General features: G+C 31.8%; 1 protein-coding gene across 1 annotated transcript in view; it reads left to right on the forward strand.

Annotated features, from left to right (window-relative positions):
- The first annotated feature begins 2,269 nt into the window (after positions 1–2,269).
- The window catches only part of Atf3 (Activating transcription factor 3), a 64,068-nt gene continuing 42,232 nt past the window's right edge, over positions 2,270–24,105 (forward strand). Inside the window, exon 1 of the mRNA XM_068772126.1 lies at positions 2,270–2,707. The gene's annotated coding sequence lies outside the window, so the exon portion shown is untranslated. The remainder of the gene's footprint in view (positions 2,708–24,105) is intronic.

Genomic DNA, 24,105 nt, shown 5'->3' on the forward strand with positions numbered 1-24,105 from the left:
TATTTGGCCAACATTAAAGCTCAATTTCATTAAAATTGATTAAATAGGTAAGGAAACACTTGTTAAAATATTAAAATATTATAAAAATTTAAATATGAAAAAAAAATCACATAAAACATCTTATTTGTAAAACATTGTTTGTTATTTATATAAAAAATATTACATAAAAAGTTAAATTTAAATGGTAAATTTATTAAAGAAGGTAAGTAGAGTAGTAACAAGAGCGAAAAAGATTGTATAAAATTTATATGTATGATTTTTATGATACCGTTTCGCTATTACTACAAAAAAGGTGGCGGAACTTAAACATTACTTTTTGCTTATGCGCAAGTAACAAATCACATTCTGCAATTATCCGAGTAAGGAATAGGCAATGGAAATAAAAAGAACATTTAAATTCTGCACGAATAGATGGTCGCTTGGACCTTATGGGTCCGGAGTAGAGAACACGAATCGACAAGTGCAGTATATCTGTCCATCCTTAAGGTGGACAGACGACCTTGTTAAGGTCATTTGAAGAGGCTGGATGCAAATCGCTTCCAACCCGTGTCATTGGAAATATAGGGTGACTTACGTCCAGCAGTGAAGCCCTAAGGTTGATATAACAATCATTATATTTGTTTTTTTTTGCAATAATATGATTCTACCTATCAATACCTAAGTATCCTAATTAACTATGGTTTCTTTCGAGCTGTAACACAATAAATCTAATGCAATACAAGACAAAAGTAATAGATCGTACCTATTCCAATAACCTCTTGTGTATCATCACAATAATAAGCTCTTGTAACTTCAAATATAACTATGTTAGATATCTAGTTTATACCGAGAATACGTCGAAGACAGTTGTTAGTTTGGATAGGCCACACGCTCCAAAGGGACCCTGATCACATACCGAGGCAAGCCCTTGAATTGAATCCTCAAGGAAAGCGAAGACGTGTCCACCCAAAGCAAATCTGGCGGCGGACGATCACTGCAGAAGTGAAGGCAGTTGGAATGACGAGGAGCGCAGTAAAGCGCGAGACTCCAGACCGCTCAGGATGGCGACGTACTGTGGACGCCCTCTGCCCCATCTTGGGGAAATAGGAATAAATGATGATGAGATATCTAGTTAATAGTTAGACACGCCGTACGAGTGTTTATCATTATTTTGGTAAATAAAAACTATAAATATTTGCGAAGAAAATATCCGCCATGTATTATATTATTGTTTAATGAAGAATAATATACCTACATTAAGGCTATAATAAGATTTAAAATTGTTAATTCCGTTTCAAAAAAAAAACTACTTTTGATTGTACTATCAGTTGTACATCTGTCTTTATTTCACTTCATATTGCGAGGGTTTGTTATAATGAAATTGTTTCAAATACTTCGTATGCGAATAAGAGTGTGTTATCGTCACTTCTTAAGAACTGCATTTAAAAAAATTAGCTTATTTTCCCTAAAAACTCTTTAATCGTGTTTTACATTACGTTACTGGTTGCTCCCGTGAACTTCTAACTATACGAACCAAAAAATTGATCGACCTTAAACAAATAATTGATTTTGTCACTAAAATAGTTATTTAGCTTTGATAAAAGACAATCCGATTTAGGCCTTCATTTATTGTAATTGATTACTTAGTTAAGAGATCAAGGTAATTAATCTAATTACATTCATTTAACTGGTAAATTAATACGCTGTCTGATAGTAAACTATGAAATAGCTTTAAAATAAATTGTAAATCCAAAGTGTTCTAGAAACTTCTATTTGCGTGTTTTAATGGTACGCAAAAATAGTAGTGTCAAATTAACAAAAAGGCACCATGATGTTTGTTAAAAATACATTTGGTACAGTGATGTTGTAAATAAAGCCTAAAAATTGTTATATACTTATGTACTTGAATAAAGTAAATTTATTCAGATTATATAATACGCGTAATATATAAAGTAGTTTAAATATTCAATTAACTTGATTTTTGAGGAATAACGATAACTTTGCCTATTCCAATTTGATATCACTTAAGCATTATCAAAAAGTTTCAGTTAATCGCGAATTGAACTGCCTTGTGGTTGTAATCTGACAGAATTCTCAACCAATGGCGAGCGAGTATTACGTGATAATGGCGACGTCTCATTGGCTCTCGATGTCGCTATTGCTATTTTCGTCCGCGGCGGCTGTGCGCGCGCTGAACGAGTTGCGCGCGTGTGAATCGGTACAGGCGTCGCGCATGTGTAGTTGTGTTGTTGCGGCGCGCTCTCTCTGTTTACCGCGCGGTACTGTGGCCGGCGAGCGCTTCGTGCTCGCGTGCGTTGTGCGAAAACTGATTTTTCCGGCGAAAGCTGAGTTCCATCAGCATTCTATGGTGATTTTCCTCAGTATTGGTGTTAACTCGTGTTGAAGATATTTAAAATATCTAGCAAGACCGAGCGTACCTATTTCAGGCGCGAGACATAAAAATTATAGGTGTTTTCGGCGGATGCGATGAATAAATTTTGCAAATCAAGTCTGTGTGTCGAAAAGAAGATTCGTGAGCGATATGTTTTGATCGAGCGGCGTGTTGTGGCTGTGCCGGGCGGTGTGGATGCGATCCGGCTTCCTCTGGACATTTTGGCTTCTGGAAGATTACGATCGTGCAGTCAGCTGGTCTTTGGTCGGGGACAATTCTCGGTCCGGACTGGCGAATACTCACCGCCGGCTCTACAGTGTGCAGGCACATGCTAAGGTAAGAACCTGTGTCCTTGCTATAATATATATATATATATATATATATACATTAATAAAAAATTAAAAAAAAAAATATATATATATATATATATATATATATATATATATATATATATATATATGTATATACCTTGTTAAATTTTTAATCACGTTAAGCAGATTGCTTTAAGTACGACTTGTCATTATTTTTTATTACATTAGCAGTAAATTAATAATCTTGTGTATGTATATTAACCAAATACATAGACAAGATACATACATCAATCTTTGAATTTGTAATATTCTTGATTAGTTTGTGAATGTTGCGATTAATAATAATAAATTATCGTTTACCCTAAAACATGTTTCTAAAGAACTCATTAAGAATACCTTATCTCGTGAATGTACAAAAACAACTCGTTATCATCTGTAATTGCTTTTACTAAGTTTAATACATGTACATTTTTATCGAATTCTAGTGCTTACTAGAAATATAAATGTATGTATGTTATTAGCTGTTCAAATTAGATTCATAAGCGTTTTACTTCATTTATTTTTAATTATAAAATATTAAAGAACGTTAACCACAAAATGAAGTCACCAATTCAAGCAGTTGAGAATTTTTATGCACTTAAGTTTTTATACACTTCATATTCATCAATAATATACTTGTCTTTTTTTCGTATCTATGAAAATTATAAATAAAACTAAATATATAAATTACTATAAGCCATAATTTTATTTAGTTGCGATACAAATAATTTGAGTACCACTGTTCAAATTATTTGTTTTGCCCTGCAATATAGGACTGAAACTTGCGATCATAGGTCGCGGGTTTGATTCCCGGGATACCATCTTATAAAATTCACACTTTGTGCATTAATTATATAGGATTCCCATTGCTAACCAACAAGTTACCAGAGGATGTACGGTAGCATCTTCTGCGTACCATAACACCACCAAAACCCGTCTTCCGAGCGCCTGGCGATTATGTTATATCGTAGATATCTTTTAGGAAGCTTATGCCCTGCAAAGAGCGTCAATGTACTAAACTAAAATACAAGTAAACAGGGATATAGTAATCCTATTCTACAAGTTCGAATAACCTAATTATTAGAAATATTTTCAGTTTGCGTATTCCAATTTGTATATTTACTCAGTCTCTGGAATAATTGTTCGGTCCATAGCACGCAACATTGAGTAAGTGTGAGTGTATTGTTTGCCGTAGATCTATTATACAAAAAAAATATTTTGTTGAAATCACTATCGAATACAAGTCAGCGCTAAAAAATCCTCCGAATATCACACTTATTGATTATTAATGCAGAATTGTTTCTTCTTTATAAGTAAAAATATTTTTCTTAATGTAGTTAACAATAAAAGTTTTTATGAAGTTAAGCGGAGACAGAATCGCCAATACATAACGAATGTTTTCCGACGGTAATTTATTTACAGAATTTTACTGCAAACATGAAGATGGATAAATTTAAACTTTGTAACTGTTTAGTAGACGCAACGACCTTGACGGTTGTTACTTGGTTTAGTTATTGTTTTACATTTATCGCTTTTACACCTGTATATACCTGTAGATTCTCCGTAGCGGTAGAGTCACTTCATTATTAATTATAAAAGCCATGTATTTATAGCTACTAGCAACCATTATTCAAAGCATGCGATTTATAATTCCTTTTTTAAAAATATAATTTAATTGAATGACTGTTGTTTTAGATGTTTGCATGGTAAATATAACCTCAAAATTGGAATTGAACATTAACAATTTTTCATTGGATATAATAATTTTAGTTTAGTTTCTAGCGTGCGATTAAAAAAATCAACATCGAAACCATGATCAAAAAGTATATTATATTTTGATACTGCTATTAGATAATTATAGTCCAGATCTTTTATTTTCATTATATCAATCATAATCTTGTATAATTAAGCATGTTTTATAATCTTCTTTCTATTTATAAGTAATTTAGAGCTTTGTTATAATTATTCTCCATTTTGTAAAAAAATGAATCTATAATAATTCCATATTTAAGTTAGATATCATCATCAAATCATGTGATGGCAAAGACATTTCTTTGCTTATAAAGTAGTAATTATTTTTTACACGTTGTCCCATAAATCAACGTCAGCCGAAATCGGGTGATAGCGCTAACCCCAGAAAATGAAATAAATAAAAATCTGTAATGTATATTTCTTTTTATTGTCTTTCAAGAAAGTAAATAATTTTTTTTCTACTTTGTGATGTTATTTCTATTACTATGATTACAAATCTTCACTTTTACTGTTTACCCTTCTGTATAGACAAACGAAAATTAATTTTTCAATGACCTAATTTTAAATTATGTCTTCAAATTAATCACTAATTCCAATTTTACTAGCCGCGCCAAAATACGTAGTTTTTATTATTATTTTATAGGAATAGTTACCACACCACTACTTGGCAATGTTATATCGCCTAGACGTTGATTTATGGGAAAAGGTATAAATCATAATAATTTTTATTAAATATTTTTTGTATTTTAAATGCAACCTTATAAATTTCATCTGCATATTTAGTGTAAGTGAATACAAATTCGATGCAGTAATCCTGCTACTATAAATACTTTAACACAATAGCAAGAATGAATTTGAATAGCGCTTGGCATTCAATGTCGTCAGAAGGACGATGAAAACATTTATTCATAAACTATTTGTGCCATCAAATTTGACCGACAAAGTGTATTGAATAAGAATCACATAATATGCAGCAATTTGTCTCACCGATAATCTTTTCAATCGGAAAGTCGAATATGTAATTGCGTGAGGCTTTTTCTGGCTAAGAAATTACGGAGGCGGCTTAAATGAATTGCAATAGTCCGACCGGAATCCCTGTATTCTCCGTCATGTACTGCCTAAGTACCCAACACACAGTAAATCGGTTATAAATTAACAAAAGGAACCATTTCTGGCGTCAACCCACGCACAAGCAGTCTCTTTCGACAAACTTGCCTATTCGCAAATGCTTTTAAAAGTACTTTCCATAATTTATTATGACAAAAAGTGTTGTCTTAACAACGTTTTTTGTCTCATTTGTTGCACATTTCGGAATATACACCAATGTTACTAAATTACTAAAATCATAAAAGAAAAACCTGTATAATTCTTATAACAAATTGAACTAACGTTCACAACACGTCGATTTTAAATAAATTTATAACCGAATATAATTTCTAAATTGAATAACAATATGGATATAATAACGAAATACACAAACATTAATTTGTTCTCCTTGCAATAATAATATAATAAAAAAAAACGATAGATGATTCAAAAGAGGTCGTAAGTGTAAATTTAATATTTTTTAGTTTCATTAAATTGGTGGAGAGGGCTTGGTACTCTACCCATGGGCCTTCAAGCGTGTTTTGTGCTAATTAATCAAACAGGGTCCCTTATTGTTTTACCGTTTCCGACATACGTGCATGGCTGTACTATTTAATGGCTCGTATTTCGTAGTTACATGTGTTTATTTCCGCCAAATTAAATAGTGAATTACAAGGATTAATTTTGGTTATAAATTTTAACAACTTCTAATCATATTCACTAAAAGCGTGTATTATCATTCGATTATATGGGACAGGACAGATTTAAATAGAATATACTAACACAGGATTACAGCAATGAATGTTTTAATTTAAAATGTTGAATGAATTTAAAATTGTGTTAAAATACATCGTTAATTGGTAATAGATTTTCTTATTAATATTTCGGGAGTAATTCAGTCTCAATCGAAATAAAGTTATCTTCAATTTAAACAGATACAACGACTCGTATATTCGGCACATATGAAATAAATTGAGCTTAAACAATTCATGAATGAGTTTCGGCGCCCACGCCTCGAGCTGTTTTTTATAGCAGGCCGCGAATGACGGTCCAAAATAATTATTATAGCAGTGCACCGTGTCCTCCGTACTGGTTCCCAACTGAACAGAGGTCGTCGCTTGCCAGGGCTATCAACTGCACTATACAGGTTGATTGGAAATACGTAGTAAAAGCTTTAAAGAGGTGAATGCTTAGCTCACGCATGCTGGACATTACGTCGTTCAACGTTTAGAATAAAATAATTGTAAAACGATGTATGAATGAGCAGATATAAAAGCCACTTCACTTGTCTTTTTATTAATTGTAAATGTATATCTCATTCACCCATCAAAAGCTTTTACTCCGAGGTAAAGTGATTTATATAAAGTGATCACTCTGAAATGTGTTTATTAATTTTTCTAATAGAATGCGATGGATCAAAAAATTTTGGTAGTACAAAGTTTGAACGGACAAGATGGTAAACAATAATTAATTTTATATATATTACGTTATTTATTATTTTTAAAACATTGATTTTTGGATATAATACCGTACATCAATAGACATCAAATGGGCAATACATTTTAGCACTTTTAAAGGACACATTTTTCTAATTACATTATACATTTCTTAAGATAGAAATAAATTAAAATAAAGTACAAGATACATACTATACTAAAAATATATTTAATTACTATCGTATTTAAAAATACATTTAATACGTAACTGAATAGATGCTAAACGTAAATAAAAGTATTTTATTTTGAATATAAATTCTTCTTGCAATTAGTTGAAAACGTAAAATTAAATCAGAGATGCAAATAACAAAATATAATTGATATATTTTCAATCCGACAGCCCTGTGTTCACTCTATGCGTCAACAGTGAAACAGAAAAACTCAGATAATAAATTACCATTATTTCGTTATGTAATTCATTCGGTTATGTATGAATGAGATGTAATATTTACTTGTTATAAGATGTTTGATCACCGACTAACATACACCACTTGTTTTCAATTATTTTGTGGAAACTATTATAATACTATTATATATAAAATTACTTTCTAAAATCCTAATTCTTTTAGTTTGTAAATATGTCAAACACTAAATAATTCTATGGTAATGTTGAAAACGATAATTGTGATAGAATATAATCACTAATTCTTTGCTGTGTTTGCCAGGACAAAGTTAATTTGCAATCCGTACTGTCAAATGAAAAAAACATTTGGCATTTTTATTATTGATATCCCGAATAGAATTTAATATAGATTAAAGCTAAACATATAAAAAGTTTTTAAAAAATAACGAGCCCCTTAGTTAAAGGTCACAAAAACAATACCTGCTACAACATTGTACTTAATATAAAGAGTGCATACAACTGTGATAAGAAGCGTAGCGGCAACGGCATACGAATTCGAGGCCTCCACACATATGAATGAATGTTAATTAGTGTACATTAATTTATAACACTTTAAAGCGTTACACACACAAATGTAAAATATGTTCGGTAGACCGTATCACACGTCCCTTCCCATTTAACTACAAGCGATTAGGAGATATACTAAACTGACTTGTTCCTTAAATGTGTTTTAGAGTCGCCATACACATTTCAATTTTACCCACGAGTTTACATATTAACATGTATTTAAATAGTAATATTCAATGAAAATAATTTTGTAGGTGTATAAGAATAAAGTTTATTTTTCTCAGCACAGGCAGATTCGTGGGCACAATCGTGAGAATGGTTTTGTTTAAACTTATGTTATTTTTTTATCGAACGCTTAATCACTTCCTACAGCTCAAAGAGCGGAAGTCGTGCGTTTACAGAAATAATAAATTGAATTGTACGATATTTCAATAAACTCTATCAATTTAACGTGTGCCCTTGAAAGAAGGTCAATATGGGGACTGTGTGGATCCTATTTCGACATAAGTCATAACATTAACAAATTTAAGTTTGTATTTGTAGTGTGTAATCGATAATTGACGACTGTCTGTCGAAGATATTGAGTGGGCGTTGAAGGATGTGAGGTGTCAAAAACGTTATAAGTTGAACGAATGTTGATTGCAAAAGGCATTCTCGTCAAGTACTAACAAAGTGGCTATTTCTGTAACGCTTTGTGTATTTCAAGTTATATCAGTACAACATTAAAAGTAATTAATTACCATGATACGTAAACAGCAAGAAATAAATAAATAGTATCATTCGGAAAGTGGAGTATTTTTCAGGGTAACGCTGAAGAACTAAGAATTAGTGATTATATAATATCATCATTATTGCGATGTTTTGGTGCAATTGCACATATGAAATTGATATATTTTTAATTCGAAACCAACGGACAGCTGTTAGCCATATTTCAAATATTGAAAGTTACTCACATTCTCTTCGTTGTTAAGGGGGAAGCCTTTGCCTTGCAGGGAGCGTCTATTGGCTCACATGATGATTCAAAAAATTTCATTAAAAACTATATGTTTAACCATTTAAACTAAATGAAAAAGGTTCGGATGTGTAATAATTTTATTAAAACACTTTTACAAATCCTATTTTGCGACATACATTTTGGGAATATTTCGACATTCATGAATCTAAATAAAGAAAACTTTTTTCATCTTACGATGGTCTACAAATTTTGACGCTTATTCAGAATGGATTAGAAGAAAAACAAAGCAGGTTTAAACATTATTTTTACCAAAAGACTTAGCTTCAAGCGTATAAAATGCGAAATAGTTACAACTTTAGTAAATGTCATAGAAATGACATTTCAAGATCCAATAACGTTGTAAAAAATAAATTGAATCTGAGATTTATTTAATGGCAGCATCGATCAATGTAAAAGGAATTCTTTTTTAATGATAGACTACATCCATGCAGGAAATAAAATGATGATTTACTGCATTCTCATGTTTCAACGTAATAAAAAACAAATAAATATGTATTAAAAAACAAATGTTACAACATATTAAAAGTTTTTCTGTAAGAACTTACTTGTATGATATGACATGATGTAGTAGATCAGAGATAAAAAAATCGAAGAAGATTTTTGCAATTGGCACAGTCTTGTGCTGCACTCTAGGTGGTACGGGGGCAGCCGGAATTTGCACTTCGCGCCATGTAAAAATGTGTATAAAACCTTAAGAGGATAAAATTTTATTTTTCAACAACACTGCCTTCGAAGCCGACGTTTCAGTCGTAGACTTTATTCACTCGTTAAAAACCGATTATTGTATAAGACTACAATCTACAATCATCAGGACAATATGTTTACAGAGACATATACTGCGATACATAACATTACTTGCGCCGGATTCAGTTTTCATTAGCGTCGTTGCTTAATCGCTTGTGTAAATTTGTGCGACCTTGCGCACATTTGTTCAGCGCTCTAACAGAACTTCCTAAATATTTTTTTAGGAAACTGAACACGTAATGCTTCATCTAGCGAAAACAACGCTCATACAACTATTATTTAATATGCGTCGCTTTGATTTAACGTTATTTAATAGGTGTAAGATGATAATTTAATTAAAACTGAAAAATGTTTTTATTTATAATTAAAAACACCTTTATAAACTATTTTTGTATATTTATAAATACAATTAGAATTATTTGTTTGACTTAAAAGACACTCCAACGTATTTGAAATCTTATATACAATTATAAGATATTACATATTACAAAAATTCCTCGGAAGGATACATTGAACTCAATTGCATAATTTTTTACCAAAATAATGTAATATTGTACTAGACGATACTCATAGTAATCAAATATCAAAATATCTCTAGAACCATAATGTTTAGAGACTTGAAATTTGTCACTAATATTCCTTTTGGCAATTGGCGACCGGATTTTACGAAATGCTAAGCGGGGTTGAGGCGACGTTTATGTAAAAAAAAAGATTTTCGAACTATTGCTCTTTTAGGTATCAAACTTGGTTATAATATTTAGTAAGTAAAAAATTACTGCGAATAGGTTGTATGAAATTACATCCACAAAAGGCAGTGCGAGCCAATTTATCGCTGGTGTCTAATAAATCCAGACAACTCTATAGAAAATCAGATTCTTTGATTAATTAAAAAAACAAGGCAATTTAATTTTTGATAAAAAAAAACCTAAAATTACGATACGATGCAAAATAATCGAAAAATTCCTTTTTTATTCGTGTTTTAATCTTTTTGAGTCGAGTATAAGTGCTTTGACGTCCGTCACTCATTTAATAACTTAATGACTGTTGATTTATTTGTTGGCTTTGTATTATCTCCATCCTTTCGGCTCAGCTGATATATAAATCAAAAGATAAAATTCGTCCTTACTTATAAATTGGAAGTACAAAATATGTAAACAACTTCACCGTATCGCAAAGATGGGTGTGATTTAATCATATAATCTCATTAAGCCCCACGTTTAAGATTATTTTTATCTCGGAAAATTTGCACTTGCAAATGACGGTCCGAGGCATCTTAGCCTGACCCGTTTGTGAGATCTCAAATATTAGCTTAGCGTCTACAGCAAACAGTTTTATACGAGAGTCCATTTACTTCGCTCTATATGGATATTCTCTCGTATCGTTGTCTCGTGTTTATCCTTATGTACCGTACCGTCTTGCCATCCGCAATGTATTTTATTTTTGATATTTTCAAATACAACACAAAGTTAAAATGTGTCGCATGGGTGTATTTCGAATTTTTATGCATTAGATTTTATTTAAATACCCACTTTATTTAATACTAGTTTTTGTACACTTATATTATTTGGGTCTTCAATTAAAACGGCAACTTAATTTTATTTATTTTAGATTAAAAAAAAACTTTGTACGATCGAATAAATCTCTTATTGACGTTTTGAATGAATTAAGCCTACCATGTTTTCAGGCGAGAGAAGCTAAGTGGGGTTATATATATATTTTTAAAAATAAATTGAAATTACATATTATTAATAACTAATAATTATTTATTTAATAAACATTGAATTGCCTGGAGACAACCACATTCCCTCGGTGTGCTATCTTCTATAAAGTCATTAACAGTGTAATTTTTTGCACACAAACGTTCACTGTTAATTTTCTGAATTGAGTATTAGGTACACAAATTTTTTAAGCTTCTGGTATTTACATAATAATCCACTTGCGACCCAGTTAAAGCTAATTTTTTAGAAAGGGAATACGGAGTTGTTTGTTAATTAACACAAAGGGTCACCTGATACCAAACAAGAATCAAGATAAATAATTTGTGTCAGGTTACGATGAACTTTAATCACTTTTAATTGGGCAGACGGTAGTAGGAAATGCGTTGTGTAACAATTGTTGAATAATTACGACACGTGACAATTTAACCGTAATGGTTTAACCACTTATAACCGGTAACAAGAATTTAATCTTCAAAAAATGATGCTAAAGGTTTTATCAATAACAATTATATATATGAATAGCTATGAAAATCGTTTTTAAAATATAAGAAAAATACGTAGTTCATATTACATTGTCCAGCGACCCAGACGTCTGTAATGAGGTTACAGGTCGCACTAGGAATGTTAGATTCACATCGACGCCTCCATTGTAGTGCAATCCATTAGCCTTGCGAGCTATTTAGGCGCTTCATTTGGAGCATCGCTGTTTATACTTGCTCGTTAATATCAATGGCACCTGTGTTTTTATTGCACATGTCTTTTTTTGTGGCCATGAATACTGTATGAAAAAAAATAGCCTTGAAAGAAAAATTGCGTAATTCTCTTTTTAAATGTTCGTCCAAAAAAAACTCGGACCCGAAGTCCCGTTTCGAATTCGTGAATCGAACATACGCAAGCCTTGTAATAATAAACCTGTTATATGCTTTTGTAAGAGGCTTCATGATCTTTATCTCATTACCAAAAACAACAGTCGTTAAACGTGAGTAGTTAAAATGGCATGTGAATGTCTGATATCGCATGTGGTTATATACTTTATCTTTTATCACAAAATAAAATAAAACCGTACACGAGGTTATTGTATTTTCCTCACACTGTTATTTCGAATACTTTTATAATTAAACTATCTGAAAGCGGAAAACGTTGTCGTGCCATGCTATAGTTTGTGTTTAATATTTTTTTCGCATTTGACGGACCTTAGTTAAGTTACATATTTACATCCTAATTTTCAAAGGGATTGTAAAAATTGATACCGATTTAAACGATTTCGTATATATTATACAAACGCACGTACACATAGTACAGATTTTTCACGTTTATTCGATTCCGGCATTGTAAATCTGAAAGAGTAACAAATTTGCAATATTCGACCCCGACTGCCAATTTGGCAAATGCTAATATCGGGCAGTCAGAATTCGCACCTTCAAGGCCCATCACTTGTAAATTGAAGAGCAGACGTAGGAAGCGCAGCGGTGCGGCTCTCTTTTAATTGCGATAAAAAACCTCTACGTAGCAGATCGTTAATGCTTTAATTATCGCGCCGACGGCACATCAAACGCATCGTCAAATTTGCACAACCCGTATGGAGGAACGCCGGTAATGACGGTAACTCGCGCTCATAAATTGACAACAATTTAAACACGAATGCAAACATTTGGCAACAGACGTGCACGTTGCGTAACCTTCCCAACTTTCTTTTTTTATGTTTACCTTATCAAATGCATGCATTATATCAATGTTATCGTATGTGTAAAATAAAAAAGGTAATTCAATACTAAAATTAGTTTTTTTATTTCATTAAGATTGTGGTTTTGTCTAGATTCAGTTTTATATGAAGCCAATGCCCAGAAGTGGACGCGTTTATTGCTGAGATGTTAATAATGAACCGATTACTTGTTTGCTTTGTCTTCTGTTTGTTACATTTCGATATTTAAAATCAATTATATTAAAATATTGTTTTAATTATCTTGTCACTTCATAACATAACATCTTCGCTAACTATTCTTTGAAAAAAATTGGTTATAATTAAAAACTACTTTTTTAAATAAATTTAAAATGTAATGTATTTACCACATAGTTATATTGACCGGAATTCTCTGGTCAATTTTAAAGTTCTCTTGTCATTTCCGGTCTTTTAACTATGTATATGTAGGGTTTTTCTTAAACCCTAATACTAAATTATTCATAAGGTGCTTAATATAAATATATAAGAGAAGTGTAAGTTATATAGCATTACTTCAAATTTGTTTTTAAATAAATAAAGTTACTGAACTAACTTACGCATTAATTTCTCGTGTACGGATATTGGATCAAAGTATGTGAATTGCTAGAACTGACATCCTTGACAATGAATGATCTACGCGCATTCCATACAGTGAATTAATTATTGAGTATGGAGAGACACAAAGACAGTGATGCATTAGATGGTAGGTGACGGGGCATCAGGACACGTGTACAATTTGTATATTAATAAAACCAGTATACCTGCATGTTATGATAACTAATTTGACACGATTAATAATTTATTTGTATTAGAAATTATCCTCGACGATCACCTAGTGGTAAATGTCATGCAAGTAAAGGTTTTACAAAAACTACTCACTTCGGCATTGTTGCAAATATGTATCGGCCTGTGCTGAGGTTTCCGAAAGAGCCTTCTAGCTTAGTTACGTAAACAAGGTTTATGTTCTGTGCCTTCTGTGGAAGGTTGCTTAGACTGAAGCTCCATGGGCGCAGCGATTGTCGAGAGCAAAACTCAGCAAGGGTTGTCACACGAAGCACTTCGATTCACGCGTCCCGGTGACGGTCGAACTTCAGCTCGATCGGTTGCTAAAGGGATTATATTATAATAACTTGCTACTTTCTATTATCATTGTTACCTGTTTTTTGATTTGCCTGTTGTTCGCATAATTATATACAGGTGTTCAAATAATAATGAATTCAAGAATATTTACTAACATCTGACTCGCAGCTTTTCTGGTAATGAATTGCGATAATTTACCTGCATCATCAAACATAACTTTTAATGTTAAAAAAACACTAGGTTTAGCAAAGAAAAACCATACATACATGGTATAATTATGCCATGTATGTGTGTGTGTATATCTCGTGTTTCATTTTACCAGTGCCACAGTGCCTTCTATCCTTAACACAAAATATTTTTTTCTGTTTATCGGTAATCGCATAGACAACGATTGTACTTACCTTGACAACATGTCAAAACTTCTTACAAATTAGTTGCTGTTATGTCTTTTTATTATGTCCACTGATGGGGCAATGGTTCACCCACAAAGAGATATTATGCGGGACGTAATTACACTTGAGCCCAGTGCGTGTTGGTGGAAATCAGATATTTATTAAGTTTATTAAAAATGAGTTCCTTCACCATATGTAACCCGAGACCTACTAGATAGACTAGTCTTAGATACAGTGTAATATAATTATTTTTAGAATTAAATAAAATCAAATGTGTAATGGGATTAGGAACTTGAAAGTTGCAAAGGGCTGGACACAGCGCGCAGAACATATAACCGTTGGGTCCTTAAAGTTCTGGAGCTGCGACCACGGACCGACAAGCGTAGCGAAGGATGTCAACAAAGTAGACAGACGATCTTGTTAAGTTCATCGGAAAGTGCTAGCTAGCTAGATGCAAGCTTTTTACCTGTCTTTTTGGATAGCTATGGGATAAGCCAATACGTCCAGTTGTCGATATCTTTATGTCGCCTATAATTATGATCACAGGGAAATTGTGTAATCCGAAATAATGTTTCTTTACAATTTGATAAACACATGATATATAATTTTTTTGAAATCTTTAACTAAGAAATATATTTATTTATTCACACTATTGTATATACATGGGTAGCTTTAACGTTATATTTACGATGTATATGTATATAACAAAGTCTTTGTCAAATAATAACCAGATAACGGTAAAAGTTTAGGTTGGACAATATTTTTACAAGGCTAGGCTGTAACAAATATGTCCTGATTGATGAAACCCTTGTAGCTTTTACTTTGTGAACGCTGCACTTAGGTGCGCACTTCAATCGGGCCGCGGTTATCAGACGCCGATACCGACAAATTGTTATTGTGCCGGCCTCGGATACGCCGTTCCCTGACCTGCGCTCCTTCGGTTACTTTATCAGCGGTTTATTTTACTCCGTAGTGCGTTTTGCATTATGCGTATCGACAATTTTTATTCTCGTGAACACGATACTGCGAACACGAAATAATAGAGACTGATGGTATAAATTTAACCTGCTGTTTGTCTTTACTAATTATATTTTTTTAATTATTTAGCTGACTTCTAACCTTAACATGATTTTTATTTGGAGGTAAAAGACGAAATAAGTACCGAAACTTATCAATTAAAAGTAATTTATATAACACGAAAAATTGTGTTAATATATAAATGATTTTATTCTCTATAAAAAGATTCGTGGTAATGTATCATTTAATGAAACATTTATTCTGATGTTCTCAATCTTCACAAATTACGCCAACTATTATTATTAACCCGTTGCACTCGGGATGCCAGCACTGCTGGCATGATGTCTCAGGAAACTTTCAGCGGTAGCACACTAGAAAACTTTAGGATGTGAAATTTTATAAATACTCTTAATAAATTTATGTAAAAATTATAAATTTTATTGTTTTATTTTTTTTACTAAAAAGTTTTCCAACATTTTACATGATAAAATATGTACGTTATTATCCAGTTGTTAGAAGAAAATTTGAAAATAATATCCGAATGCAAGGGGTTAACAATCAAAGTGTAATGGTTTATCTAATATCTACAAATAAAAAAAAACCTCCAGAAACATATGCCTATATTACACATCACAAAACAATAATAACTAATGTTTTTAGCAAATAAAATTCTTGCGAATTATTTGTTACAATGAAAGAAAATTAAAACATTTGCTTTAATGCGCTTGTTTCGTTTTCATTTAACTTTGTTGTTTTAATAAAAAATTATTTAGGCAAGTTAGAAGTATTAACGAAATGTTCGTGTCCTCAAACGAGTTGCAGGTGTGGCCAGGTCAATAACGAGTCAGGGGCGAACTCGGCTTAATAATTGGCTTCTTTTATAAATTATAAGAATTGTTTAAAATAATTCATATTATTTCACAATAACAATAAATATTTATAGAAAACTTTTTGCAGATAATCTCAGTTTTTTATATAGTACGAAACAAAAGAAAGCTGATTAAAATTCTTTTTCCGTTTCATTTTTTTAACTGCATTAAGTAATAAGCTATAATAATTATATCCCGTGCAGCGTGCACCTACAATTGTCGTTTTATCCAATAAACACCCACTGAAAGATATAGGCCTTTGCGCGTAAGATATCTATGGGGGGATATACCATAATCGACACACTTGACAGGTGGGTTGGCAATCCCAGTGAAGACTCATGGTACGGAGAAAACTCTTTCCTCTGGAGACTTGTTTGTGAGCAGTGGCAATCCTTTATAATTAATGCACAAAATTTGAATTACATAAGTTTGTGTCCCGGAAATCTAATCCACGTCCTACGATCGCAAGTCCTCTACCGCTGACCTATGACTTCTCACTTGTATGCCTGCATTAAGCAAATATAATTAAATTTGTACTATATAAAAGGAATCTTCTGTAATGTCTTTACTGTTCACATGCCTCTTCAGAATAAATAAAATAAACCATATAATAGAAAAAGTGCTTCGATAGAATCTGTGTCATCAAAGGTTAGATACAGTGAATAGATATAAAATTAATTATGTGTTTTACAAAGCGCAACCTACCTCTTTTTACAGCAAATAATTGGCATTCATTTTGATATACATGAATATAGTTTATTTAAAAAATTTGCTTAATACGGCACACTCTACAACACATAAATGTGCATTCCTCTTTGTGGGCAAATTCCTCTTTTGCAAAAATAATACTCACTAAAAGTAATACTAGACATTTGATTTGGCACATCGGCCAGAAGAGTGAAACATACGGCAAAAATCGTCTGGGTTCGGTTTTTGTAGAGCGTTGTCTTTTTCCCACAGCTTGCTACAGCACCTGGCAATAAATATTGCCGCACGTCTGACAAAACGTCACATAGGTAGTGCGGGACAGAGATAATACTCGTACTCAATGAAGCCGAAATTAGCCGATTGTCTTTTTCCAAAGGTCGATGTGCAATATTTATCGCCGAATATTGTATGTACATCGAAAAGTTAAAACTGTTTGTTTTAATAAAAGTTTTATATTTCCGACAAATATTTTAAAATATTTTCGACGCGTGAAGTTAAATGCCGGGTATTATACCATTAATTAAATAAACGTCTTGACATTTGTTTTCTAGTATATAGAGTATAACTTGTCAAGTTTACTTTTACTACTTACTCAAGTTGTGCAATGCAAAATTTATAACTTTTAATTTTTTCCGAAACTGTGTTTTGGTCATTTTAAAAAAAGAATCTAGAGTGAACATTTTTGACTATTATATGTAGTATTATAAGTTAATTTAAGTATATTCGTCTGTTTCATTTATTTACATAAAGTGTAACAGTTTTAAAAACACCCAGATAATTTAATTAGTTAGCGAAAAGCGTGCCATATGAATATTAATTGGTAAAGTAAAATAACATTTCCCTCCCTGGAGGAAATCGAAACACATTGGACTTGTTAGCTGTCACAATATCGACTGAAGTACTAATGTAACGTGTTAGTAACAGACGTGCTCCCATTCCAGTCATTGTTTATTTTTTATCTGCTTTATCTTCATTTCTTTTTAATTTAAAAGTGTAATTTAGTTAACATTTGACGGAATTAAATTGTTTTTATTGGACAGAGGTTATCACAGTGTTCCCGAAACCGCTGTACCGTGCCTTAGAAAACCAAATAGTAGGTGAGGGCAGAGAAAAACGAGCATGAAATATTGACAGCAGCCTATCGGAACAGAGCAGCCGATACTCTTGCCGTTTCGCCACGTTTATATCTAAACCGCGGTACAGAGGCTTCGGTACCATTACCATATCCAAAACTGCATAACCTACTTTACTGCTTGGTGATCTTGAGATAAAGATGCTTTTACATAATCTGTTTTTTGATGGCTATAAAACGTTATCTCGTGCTCCTATGTCGATTGTTCTTATTTTCTTTTAGATTTGGCTTACTATTTACCCGTAATATCGAGTGCCCTTGTACTGTACATTCTTGTTTAATAAGAACTGATTGGATATCGAGGACAATAAAAGCACAAAGAGATTTGTGCCTAATTTTAATGGTAATGAAAATAAAATAAAAATATGAAATATATTAATTGTAATTTTAACTCCTTTTAAAAATTAGCTATTTAGTAAAACCCATGTAAAAAGTTATCGTAGAATAATCTCATCTCTACTTTTCTTCACTTCACTTGCTTACAAAAGTGCGGTTTGAAGAGCGTTGTATTATTTCTGGCCGTTTTATAAAGTAAAGATTGATATAAAATTATTTAACCTTGATTCACACATATATCTGTGGAAAATCTATATAAAGTATTATAACAAACTTATTCAATAATATGTAAAGAAAATGACTGTAAATATTGTCGCTTAGGATTTGGGCGCGTTATCATCATACTAGACTTCATCACAGCTGACTGTTGTGACCTTTGTTTAAAAAATATTAATTGGAAGTTAAAATGAGGTTTGTTTGTTAATTAAAAATTAACCAACCTGAAATAAAGGCTTCAAGTATTGTTTCTTTATTTTCACCTTGCCTAAGAAAATTCTCATAATATAGTTAATAAACGTTTGTTTTTCAGAAACACAATTTCTTCTTTATTTCTGTATTTCCGTCAAGCAAAGAAGTGTTATAATATTATATGTAATCTAGATTCAATTTTAACCTATAACACTTTTTGTTAGTGATAAATTGTATTTCCAACCTTATGTCATTACTCCATATTCTGCAGTGTGAATATTAAGTTATAAAATGCATTTGTGTGCAAATATTCGTTGCTGAGCACTTTTATTTTTGTTTCGGTTCTTCCCCGTCGTAGACTGCGCTTCATTACCTATAGTTATTGACGTCACTTTAATAATTTTACTACTGTATACACGTATGTAAAATTATTAAAATATTAAAAAACGTATATTTTATTTACAAACATAAACGCGTTAAATTTTTTTATATTAACTGCATACTTATGAGTTATAAATATATTATGAAATACAGAAAATGAATAAAACAGATAAATATAATAAAATAAACTTATAATGGATAATATCGTTTATCAATCGAGTGCCGATAGTAAAGGTGCAAATATCTAAACTGATTAGAACACTAAAATGTTACCGCTGTTATAAAAATACTTTTTTTTGTTGTTAGCAAGTTTTCTATATATCTATCTATCATGTATATATAAACGTGGTTTATAGTGTTTTATATATATCGGCACCACTTTAGATTGACTGGTAGAGAATACCTATAAGATATTAAGTCCGCCATTGCACCTTAAAAAATAAAATATATAAATAAATAAAATATTGCTAGTTAAGAAATTTTCTTACATTACTTTTTTACTTTCTGTTACAAATTATTAAAAACGTGTAATCTGTTATGTCGTCGTCGGCTTTTCAATCGTCGCCAATAGACGCCCACTGCAAGGCATAAATCTCCCCCAAAGATATCTATGTGGGAATATACCATATTCGCTACGCTTTGTAGGCGATTATAGTATACAGACGACAGTGCTGCCGTCCTCCCGCAATTTGTAAATGAGTTGTCGCAATCCTATATAATTAATGTATGAATTATATAAGATTGTTCCCTTGGAATCGAACTCGCGATCTACGATTGTAAGTCTCGGTCCTCTACCGCTTAGCTATTACTGCTTAAATTAATAGTATATATATATAAGTAATATGTACTTAAATTTTCTAATAAAATTTTGATAATAAAACATTCAATTGAGACATGTTTTCTTGATATAGAACTAAATATTTTTTTTACATAATTAATAATATTTGTACCCAATGGTATGAAAGAGTTAAACATTACTCAATGGACTCCTTGACATTTTTAGCACCGCCAGAATTGCCAGGTGTAATGAATGAAAATAATTAATGACCGTTTATTTTACCGGTTTATTTCCATACAAAAAATCAAGCACCAAACATTACTATATATACTTGTTAAGTGAAATATTAAGTATGATGTTGAAAAATGTATTGAATCATTCGAATTTTGATTATTAAAAATAATTACAATGAAAATCATCGAAAACTATACGTCATACAATAATATTTCTTATTACTTTTATTTATAAGTTATTTCAGTTTTAGGTACTCAATAGAATATGTTTATAATAAAGCCTTTGTTTAAATAAATTTATCTTTGTCTTAACTGTTTTTAATAATTGCTAATTCTAATTATTGTTAAGTAAAAAGTAGACAACTAGACGATGAAACATAAACTTAAAGGTTTTTTTTTCAATTTGTCATAAATTAAAGTAATAAGTTAATTGTTTTCCTGATATAATTTTGATATTAAATGCTTGAAACTATAAAATTTTGTGCTTGAAAAGAATGGTACTTATTACCTTTCGACAAATTATAAAAATGTACGTCACTTAATGCAGTTCAATTTACCAATAACATTTGACTTCGAGACGTGAAGGGGTAAACAACGAAATAAATTTCATTAACGTTGCTTTTCTTGTAGTTTATACTTGTGTTGAGTTTTCCCAATTTAGAAACAAGAATTATGCATCATTATCTACCTTTTTAAGTTATTTTGATATTTATTTTTGTTTTTATTTATATGTCAAGCACACTTCAACCGTAAGACGACGGCTGCTAGACTATTTGGACTTGTAGAGATGATATTCTAATGATTTACTTTCGGATGAAAGGTTTCGGATTCACGAGTCCTGATATAATTGAAGCTGTCTAAGCCCCGCTAAAGCTAAGAACACGAAATCAGCCTAGCCCTGGCGATGTTTACTTCTCGGACTGGCAATATAATACGTACTCCCACAGGGTGCACAGATTTGTTAAAGTCTCGTAAGATACTGGTTGCAGGTAGCTTACAACCGGTCTTATTGGAAATTTACGAAGGAAGTCTGCCTTGCAGTAGATTTTCTATAGCTAATATGATGATGACATCTCGGATATCGGGATAAGAATCCCCGAACTTAAAAGAAGTGTAAACTTGATACTTTTAACTCCTTATTAAATCTTATTTAAATCGACTAATTTACAGAAGATATATGTCAGCTACGACTGTTTGATTGATTATAAAATTAGTCACATGTAAACACTGCGTGTCTTGGTTTGAATTGCACTGTGATATATGCCGGTAAATGTCACGAGAGAAATAAAGATTAGACATTTGTAATAACTTTAAAATAATTTCACCGTAACGTAGATGTTTTACGCTTCAATTTGGGTATTTCTCCAAGAGACATTAGCTTACTTTATGACCGACTTTATGGAAGATTATATTACGTAAATTGTACATTAGCGGGACTGAAGGCATTCCTCGCAGTATAAAAATAGAAGAATCTTACTGTCCATGTTTTAGTTTATCAAAATTTAGTTTTAAATACTAAATATTTTATTAGCTAATTTTCGTTATCTTAAATTTGCGATACTTATAATTATAAATTAATAAATGTCTATGAAATTCAAAAAGTGAACTAATAATAACGACCAATACAAATTTAACGTAAATCGTATTTTAAAAAACATTTAACTAAATCTAAGAATTAATTAATGCGCATTTTTCAAGTAAAACTGTAATATAAAATAATCTACTTATTTCAAACGCAGTATATTACAAATATATGTCCAACTGTAAATGGCCTACGGCTAAAATGATGATGATTACAAATTTTATCGCGTTTAGAAGAGGGTGATTTAAAAAAAAAGATGTCTTAGTTATACGGAATTATTACACGTTTAGTTAAAATACATTTTTTATCTAGTTTCAATCAATTACATTATCATATATTATCACATCACATATTGTTTTGAAATGCGTGACATTTATTGGTATCAGGTTTAAAACGCAATTTTTCTTTATTTACATTTAACGAGATTAGTTGTAACGCGCATATTTTCAGTCAAGATATATTTTTATAGTTTATATCTTACGCATGAGTACTAAACCGACCATAGAGTACACAACACTGGCCAGAGAGTCGTTTTTCGCTGTCCCGCCACGGTCGATATTTATATTTAAAACGAAATAATAATCATCATCAACAATAATTTAGCTTTAGGACCTCTACTGGCTGGTATAGGCGTCCTCTATAAATCTTAAATAACTCTAATTTGAAGCTTACCGATTCAAATCATCCGGCTTTTTCCGATGATCTTAACAAAGTCATCTGTTGATATTGACGTTCTAAACTGTGCTTGCTGGTTCGTCAATCCAAAACCTTAAGGCTCCAACGCCAAAAAGTTACAAAGTAATGTACAGTCATTTCAGATCTAGACAGAAATACCTGTTCCTAAAATTAGGTAATAGTGATAATTCTTATTAAACGGTCAATGTTTGAAACGGTTGTACTGTGCATCGCCACTTGGCTTGTTGCCAAAGCGATAGGAGCAGCATTACTCTATGAAAAAATAATATCCTCCCACGCGTGTCGTATAGCATAATGTGTGAACATTAATCACGCTTCCACGATATAAATAAAGAACTAAAATACAGACCATGACGGAGACAAGGAACGACCAAAGTGATGTCCAGTAGTATACCTCCGCTGCATTTTGTAGTTACGAAATTTTGGGAGGAATCGGTTCTAATTAAAAAAATGATACTGATCACCATTATTATCATCAAATGGCAAGCATAACAGGAAGTAGCAATGTGCGAGACACATCGCTCGTGCAAGTGATGTACGTAGCGGCCGGTTCTCGAGTAGCGATCACTAGACAGTAGACGCGTGGTGGGTAGGCCCCTAAGTGAACCGACGACATAATAAAGGTCGTGGAAAGTCACTGGCCGGCCATCGTGTCGAACGTTGGGCTGATATAATGATTATTATCATCATTATTACCATCGTTTTAATCGTAACACATCTGTTAGACATAGATCTGCTCCAAAAATATCCTACATAATCGGTAGGTAAGGACCTGAATTTCACGGCTTCCGACGATCTTAACAAGTTCGTTTCTCTCACATGATGTACGTTCTATACTACATTTAACGATCTATTGGATCCGCTCCAGAATTTTGAGGCCCTAGAGGCTATCTGTTCTGGGCTCTATGTGGTCTGCCCACTATCACTTTTTTTGAAAAATGAAAGTAAATGATATATCCAAAAAAATTGACAACTTGCCAATTCTTTTATTTATCTCGTTTACTTTCATTTGTCTACGAATCTCTTTACTTCCGATTCTAGCTTGTAGAGACATCCTCATCTCTTTCTCCGCGTCTCGTTGAGCGAATGCGAGCTTGCAACTATTACTAACATCACATATTTAAATTAAAAGTATACGTTATGCTTCTATCAAAGATAAATATTACCAATTCTACGATATTTCAAAATAATCATTATAATAATAACCGGCTAAGCTTGTATTTGTCGAAGGGCAATCATGTAAAATAAATCAAATTGATATTACCTCATAAAGAATCAACTATAAAAAACTTACCATATTATATATTTATCATATCGACAAACGTTTAACG

Source organism: Battus philenor, unplaced genomic scaffold (assembly GCF_028537555.1).
Source record: "Battus philenor isolate CCGP_79_NKW_IND1 unplaced genomic scaffold, ilBatPhil1.0.hap1 SCAF_11, whole genome shotgun sequence".
Lineage (NCBI taxonomy): Eukaryota > Metazoa > Arthropoda > Insecta > Lepidoptera > Papilionidae > Battus > Battus philenor.